The 8,057-nt window shown below is 43.4% G+C and overlaps 1 long non-coding RNA gene across 1 annotated transcript; it reads left to right on the top strand.

The window, feature by feature from the left end:
• The first annotated feature begins 70 nt into the window (after window positions 1–70).
• LOC132478687 (uncharacterized) lies at window positions 71–7,637 on the top strand. The gene is made up of 6 exons (XR_009530407.1): window positions 71–205; window positions 1,047–1,160; window positions 2,275–2,395; window positions 3,107–3,209; window positions 4,600–4,720; window positions 5,886–7,637. It is a non-coding gene; the product is annotated as an uncharacterized LOC132478687 (long non-coding RNA).
• Window positions 7,638–8,057: the final 420 nt, after the last annotated feature.

The following is an 8,057-nucleotide window of genomic DNA, read 5'->3' as shown; positions in this document are numbered from 1 at the left end:
CACGGTTGTCACGCGCCAGGCGGAGAGCGTGCAGCCGAAGCTGCGCCTGCGCGCCGGGCTTCCTGGCTGCCAGGAGTTGCTGCGTTCGAGTAAGACTGGGACAGTGCTGCACCTTGTGAACGAAAAGATGTTTCCCTTCTGAGATGACTATTTTTCTTCAGTGCCTTCTTGGATCCTAGAAGGGGAAAAAATGACTAGTTGCTGGGTCTGTATCCGACCTCGATATTCTGGGTAACCTTAATCCGGAGCTCTAGTTCTCCCAATCTGTACCGTATGAAGAATATTCTTTCTTACTAGCAAATTAAGGAAATTAATGACTACTATGTTTACTGAAGCAAAAGACACGTGGACTGACAAAAGCATTTATCTGTTTGCCATTTTGGGACAGAGGCATAATAATATGAGGCACAGTAATATTTTTATTAACAAAAAATAGCTTATACTTAGAACTTGTTTACCGGGTGCCAGGCATCTTTCTAAACTTTTTACATATATTAACTCAGTCTTCACCACAAACGAGTAATATGCTCCTTTTACATATGATGTTGCATAGAAATTAAGTACGTAATTTATTTAAGGTCGCACGGCTAATCACTGGTAGAACTGGGATTCAAATTCAAGCAAACTCCAGAACCCATGCACTGACTACTACGCTGTATTGCTTCACAGTAAGTGGTTAAAGGATTCATGTTGTTGAGGTCATCCTAGAAAACCCAGTGCTGTAATCATCGTTGAATGACAAAACACTTTTCACACGTACCCTTGGGTTTTTTCTCATTCTGTCAATTAACGTTTATTGAGCATTTACCTATGGTATTTTGCAGTGAGTTGGGAGCTATGGGCTGTACAGGTTGAAATAGAATTGCTAATAAGGTCCAAATAAAATGCTAAGGACTATCAAAGGAAAGAGAGATTACTTTTGAGTTTGGGGATCTCATGTCTTAAATCTTGACTTTTTAACTATACTGTGTGTGTATACACACACACACACACACACACACACACACATTGATTTTTTTTTTCCTTTTTTTTTTTTGGCTGTGCAGGGCATCATGTGGGATCTTAATTCCCCAACCGAGGACTGAACCTGCACCTCCTGTAGTGGGGGACAGCGTCTTAACTACTGGACTGTCAGGGAAGTCCCTGTATATTCTTCAAGGGTAAGAATTCCCCCACAAGTCCTAGCCACAGCATAGAACCTATAGCATGATACATTAATAGTGACATGAAATTAGGTGTTATACATATGTGATAATTAAAGAATATATATTAAGCATTTAAATGAGATATATCTAATTATTTCTCTTTTTTTTAATTTTTACTTTTTTAAACATTTTCTTGGCCACCCTGTGCGGCATGTGAGAACTTAGTTCCCCAACCGGGGATTGAACCCCGTGCCCTTTGCATTGCAAGTGTGGAATCTTCACCGCTGGACCGCCAGGGAAGTCCCAAGATGTATCTAGTTATTTCTAAACAGAGTCTTGTCAATCTACTCTATGCCCCAGAAAATAAAACATGAACTTTTTTTTTTTTTTGCTGGTTTTCCTGACAAAGTGGGGAAATCCCAATCCATGATGAGTGGTTATTAATACAGAACATTGATATAGTCTTTCTGGGATTACCTGCTTCACTGTTGAGTTTTATGTAGCCACATGGTAGCCAACACATCCCAGATCATCTCTGCCTGCCTTCTGGTCAGTTTCTCAGGGAATGCAAACGTGTTCCATATCAACCTGGATGAAATAATAAGGGAAGTCAATCTTGTTTAATTCATTCTGAGATGAATTATAAGTGGGTTTTATTAGCTGCTGTTTTGGAAAATTCGTATTATCTTCCTATCTCATTAACTCCATGGAAAATTGGGAGTTGTCTGCCTGGGGAAGTTAACACGAAAAGGATATTTCATAATCCTACAACCCAAGTAATTCACATTTCAGAAAAAGCAAAGTAAGAGCAAGAGAAGGAAACTCATTGTGTAATTAGAGGAAGGAGTAAGGTGGTTAGGGGCTTAGCCTTGCAAAAAACAGTTTTGCACATAGTAGACACTCAAATATTTATTCAGTAAGTGATCATGGGGGAAAATAAATAAGTGGATCAGTAGAATCCCAGATAAAAGATGATGAGGCAGAGGGCAAAGTTGATTTCCTGTTTCCCCAAATACGGGGCATTCCTGGAAGCACTCGTCTTATTGAGATTTCTAAATGGATCCAAAGAAGATGGGATATCCCATGAGCAGTGGGATATGTACTGTATTTGGGTTTTTTTCCCTTTCAGTGGCAGATGATACCAAATATTGGAACTTCTGAAATTCTGCCTGGTAGTCTGCATTCTAGGAGAAGCACTGTTGATTTGAACAGGGAAGATCCTTCTGGAGAATTGGAAGAATCTGATTACAGTATGTTTATTGATTACTGTAAACAATATGATACTTCGATTGAAGCGAGTGATAGGCTTGCCATGTGTTTATGTTGTACTTCCCTCCCTTGAGAGAGCTCGTGAAGAGCAAAGGAAGTGAAGTGAATTGTCCAAGATAAGGTGACATAGAAGAAACCAAGAATTCTGACTTTCTAAGAAATGTTCTCAACTGATCTCTAGCTAACAATGTTAGCAGAGGTTCTTTGTCACTAGGAGAGGTGACTATCTATGACTCTCACCTAGTGGTGCCTGAGTGTACATCTTAGCTCCACTTCTTTTCCTCACCATAGAGAAGGGGTAATTGAGTACCTAACTCATAGAATTGTTACTAAGTCATTAAATGAATTAATACATGTTCCCGCTCTGGTTAGTTATGGTAGCTGCTTCCAAGCCCCGTGATAGCCGTGGAAGGGATATATAGAGCCTAGCAGAGTCCTAGTAAGTGTCTGTTCTTTATGCTGGACACAGATAACATTGGCAGTCCCAGAGTCCACCCCAATGCAGTGTTCCTAAAGCAGAAGAGCCCATAACCTGGATATGAGCTGGAAATCCTCAGGAAGCCCTATGTGTGTTAGCTCTTTTCCTCTAGGGAGCAGTTCTCAGCTCTGTTAAAGTTAAAACCATTGAAATGAAGGTTGTTTCCATGCCCAAAAGTGACTCCTTATTTCTGTGCTGCATGACTTTCTTCCAGCTGCTCTTCTGTCTCATTCATCCTTGCATTCATCCCTGCTGCTGAAGACAAAGGCTTTTTCCTTTATCCTTTGCTGCCTGCCTCAGCCTCTTTACTTCTAAAGGTATGTTAAGGAAGAGATATTGCTCATCCTGGCTCAGCCAGAAAAGAAGCCCATGCACCCCGCTGTTCAAGCTAGTCTAGAACTAATCCCTCCCCTCTTCTTGCTCCACTTTCGCCCCAGCTGGCTAAATCAAGTGATAATCCTAAAAGGGAATTTCAGGCTATTTGTGACTTCCCCTCTCCCTCACCCCGGGCCCTCCCCCACCCCGCCACGTTCAGGGAGGAGAAGACAAAGCCCCTGGATCAGAGTAATCTGTTTCTAACCCACTTCCATTCCCAGGGATTACCTCTGCGGGGAGGAGGGAGACAGAAATAAATCTGACATGTTGGCACTGGGAACTTGGGGAAGAAGCTCCAGGAATGCCTGCAGGGTTGTAGGCATGAGATTCAGGAACCTGGGAGCTTGTCCTCATAGGCTGGGTTCCCAAAAAATGGGAAGTGTGATACAATGGGAAGAACTCTGGTTTGGGAGGCAGGAGACATGGGTTCTAGTCTCACCATTGCTGACATTGACTTCCTTGTGGCGTTGGGAGTCACTTTGCATCTCTGATCACTAATTTCCCCCATTAAAAAAAAAATCACTCTCTTGAGCCCTAAAAACCTACAGCCCCCATTGATGTGTATTGAGCTCCTATTAATAATGCACAAAGGCCTAACAAGGACTCCCTTTGGGGACCCTTGTGAACCAGTGGCTCAGCACACCTTCCCTCTGGTCTGTATTCTTTCCTCTACCCTCCATGGGCCCTGACATACAAACATGTATCTTCCAGTTGGCCATTCTTTGGGGATGCTCTCCAGTGGCCTGGTGAGGGCTTCCTTTCCAACTCTTCGCCGTTGAAGCCAGGAAAGCTGTGTGAATGCAGGAAACTTCCACTAGAGGGTACCAAGGTTTCACTGGGATCTCAGATTGCATAGAGGCCTATGCAAACCCAGCAGTTCCAGGGTTTTTAAGTACCTACGTTCAGAGATTTAGAGGTCTCCATGCATTGTTCCTTACCTGGTCTGCTCCTTACTGTTCCTGGAAGGCCTAAGAAGTCTCTACTATTTTGACATTATTTTGATTTGATTTGACTTCAAATCAAAGGCAGCTTGGTGTAGGGGAATCCAACTGGCCAGGTCCAAACTCTATGGGCAAATTCCTTAAGTCTTTTGAGGCCTAGTGTACCCATCTGTGAAATGGGGATAATAAAACTTACCTCGTAGGACTGTTGTGAGCACTAAGTGAAATCCTATGTGAAAGCATATGACTGGTACACGGTAGGTGCCTAAAATTGTTTTTCACTAGGGCAGACTTCTCAGGATTGCCACAAACTGGGAATGGTTTTGATGGATTTGTGAGAAGTGAGTACCTCCAAACAAGAAATGTGACTTTTTGCTATGTTGCTCTTGAGTCTTACAGGATTCCAGGCTAGTGCTGCTTGGTCCTGCTCAGCCTTAGCCCTTGGTCCTATTCTCTGTGTCGGCCCAGCCATGGCACTCTTCTGCCCTTCTCTTATCCTGGCTTCCTCGGTGGTAAGTTCAGTTTCTACTTCCTCGTCACCTCCTTGACAAAAAGTCCTTTGTATTTTTGCCCTGCGTCTTCTTTTTTATTTTTGAATTTAATTTTTTTGTACAGCAGGTTCTTATTAGTTATCCATTTTATACATATTAGTGTACACATGTCAATCCCAATCTCCCGATTCATCCCACCCCCACCCCCCTGGCTTTTCCTCCTTGGTGTCCATATGTTAGTTTTCTGCATCTGCGTCTCTCTTTCTGCCTTGCAAACCAGTTCATCTGTACCATTTTTCTAGATTCAACCTATACATGTTAATATACGATATTTGTTTTTCTCCTTCTGACTTACTTCACTCTGTATGACAGTTCTGAGACTGAGCAGAAGTTTGGGAAAGGAGGAGGACGAGCGAGTCAGGGCTTGCGTGTCAGCAGACACGTTACAGCTGCAGGGCAAACCAGGGTGAAACCACGAGTCAGAGGCCCCAGGGCAGGCTGCTGTGGGGCCCGCCCCTCGGCTCCTCTCTCATCTCTGTCTCACCCCAGAGGTTTCCTGGCAGGAGTGGGAGAGGTTGGTATCGAGTCCTTGAGCCCTGACTCATTCCCTGACTTAGTTGGGTGTTACCCAGTTATCTCCCAGATCTCTCTCCAGAGGCCTTTACTACACAACAGTGTCATCCCAAAAGACACAAGAGGCAGAAGAGGCAAGCAGACCACTTATTTATTCCATGCCCATGTGAGGATCCCAACAACAAATAAAAAGTGTGCCATCTTCATGGCTTTATATACCACCCAGGAGGTTACATTGGTTATAAAATGAACAAAATCATCTCATAATGCTGCCCTAAGAGATCGGCTATTTTCCAGATTGCTTTATAGAAACAATTATGGTTAACTTTCTCAAGAAAGAATAAAGTGATTTTATTTTTCTTGGGCAGGGAAAGGGCCCGGGGAAAGGGTGGACGGGGACTGGAACACTGAGCCAGGAAGTGACCAGCCATTATCACATAGTGAGTCAGGGGCCTATCTAGGGACTAACTCAGGTTACCTAACCCCACCCCAAATTCCATTCTCTTTACCTCAGTCTAGTTACTTGTGGACTATAGTAATGTTCTGAGTTCTCTGGGCCTCACAAAAGTTCTTTTTTTTTTTTTTTTTTTTTTTTTTTTTTTGCGGTACGCAGGCCTCTCACTGCTGTGGCCTCTGCTCCGGACGTGCATGCTCAGCGGCCATGGCTCACGAGCCCAGCCGCTCTGCGGCATGTGGGATCTTCCCGGACCGGGGCACGAACCTGTGTCCCCTGCATCGGACAGCACTGTTGATTTGAACATGGAAGATCCTTCTGGAGAATTGGAAGAATTGAGGCGGACTCTCAACCCCTGTGCCACCAGGGAAGCCCTGGACCTCACAAAAGTTCTTAAAATCTCCAGATTCTTGAGGGCTCCATAGGAAGTCAATTGTATTATGCTTCTAGACCTCATACATGTCCCTTTCACTGTTTGTCCTGTGAACATGTGAGCTGCATGTCTGTTACCTCCCTGACAGATTGTTGAAAACACTTTATAGAGTTATTTAAGATTCAAAGAAGCCCAGTGTAGTAGTCTGTGTGAGCTTAGATCTTAGAGACAGGAGATTCCATTTTTAAATCATTTGTTGGTGTTCACATCCTACTATCCTTGTGTGTCACCGTACTAGTGGATGCTGAAAATTATTTTCTTATCTCCCCTTTACGCAAAGGTTCCAGTTGCTCCCTAACTAGGGTCATGCTTCCTAAAGACATGAGCTGGTTTCCAAGAAAGCAGATTTCAGCTTTATCCCTTGGCAGAGAGAATGGAGTCATTGCACACAGGCCAAAACATTCTTTCTGCCAGAGCTTCCCATCTGGAAGAAAAGAGAAAAAGAGTTTCAGAGTTTCCATAAGGGCTGCCTAAAAATGGGAGGGAGGAATAGTGAGCCATAGGGAGGGGAGAAGAAAGCTACAGGGCTGGAACCCCAAGCTCCATTGTCTGGAAAGAATGTCAGATTCCACAGGCCTAAAACCCTGGACTAGCAGCACCTACCTTTCCCTTCCTCCTAACCCTTAGCCAGGATTTATTTTGTACCCCATTCCTTTACCTTTCACATATATTTATCCGTCCTGCCTATCCCATCTCAAGAATTTTCCCTCTATTCTTTGTTTTGATGTACCTCCCTTCCAATTTTGTGCTTTCTGTATGGACAACTCCGAAATGTTCCTAGACTACTTTAATGCGTCTCACAAAAATAAGATTGCAGCGTTAGAAGGAACTTTCTCATAACCTGTGATGTACAGAAGGACTTCAGTGGGTCCAGGAAGCCTCTGAAATTGAATGTCGGTTTAGTCCATATATGCATCTTTCTGGCAAGAAGGCCTGTAGCTTCTATCAAGTTCTCATATCTAACGTTCAGATCCCTGCTGTTGACCCTGTAGTTCAGTGTGTTTCGGTGTAAGTCTGGGAACCCAAGTTAATTTTGGAACCTAGATCATGACTTCCATTTTTTAAAATGAATAAAATAGAAAATATCAATGTGGGACTTTCCTGGTGGCGCAGTGGTTAAGAATCCGCCTGCCAGTGCAGGAGACATAGGTTCGAACCCTGGTCCAGGGAGATCCCACATGCTGCAGAGCAACTAATCCCGTGCGCCACAACTACTGAGACAATGCTCTAGAGCCCGCGAGCCACAACTGCTGAGCCCGTGTGCCACAACTACTGAAGCCCACACGCTTAGAGCCTATGCTCTGCAACAGCAGAAGCCACCACAATGAGAAGCCCACACACTGCAACGAAGAGTAGCCCCCGCTAGCTGCAACTAGAGAAAGCCCACGCGCAGCAACAAAGACCCAATGAAGCCAAAAATAAATAACTGAATAAATAAATTTATTAAAAAGAAAATATCAATGTGTATCACACATAGTAAGGACGTTCATTTTGATTAACATTTGATTCAAAATGCATATGTATAATAATTTTTATTTTATGTATACATATATATAAAATCAAAACATCCAACGTCATTCATTTAGTGAATATTTATTGAGTATCCAAAGACATTGCTCTAATCACTGGGAACATGGAAGATGAAAGAGACATGTTTCTGGCCCACGAGCAGCTCACATTTAGTAGGAAAGAGAGAAGTTCACAAAACATTTGCAAAAGAACAAGTCCCACTGTAGAAGTAAGCACAAGGTACAAGGTATAAAAGAGTATGACACACCATTTAGAGTTCAGGTGGGGCCACACTTGAGCTGCATCTAGAGAGATGAGTAGGAATTTGCAGGGTACATAGCAAGGAGATGTGCAGTTCTAGGCAAGGGACTGACATGCACAAAGACACA

Source organism: Mesoplodon densirostris, chromosome 18, assembly GCF_025265405.1.
Source record: "Mesoplodon densirostris isolate mMesDen1 chromosome 18, mMesDen1 primary haplotype, whole genome shotgun sequence".
Classification (NCBI taxonomy): Eukaryota; Metazoa; Chordata; class Mammalia; order Artiodactyla; family Ziphiidae; genus Mesoplodon; species Mesoplodon densirostris.
The sequence above is the reverse complement of the archived record's forward strand: the minus strand, read 5'-3'. Positions and strand labels throughout refer to the sequence as shown.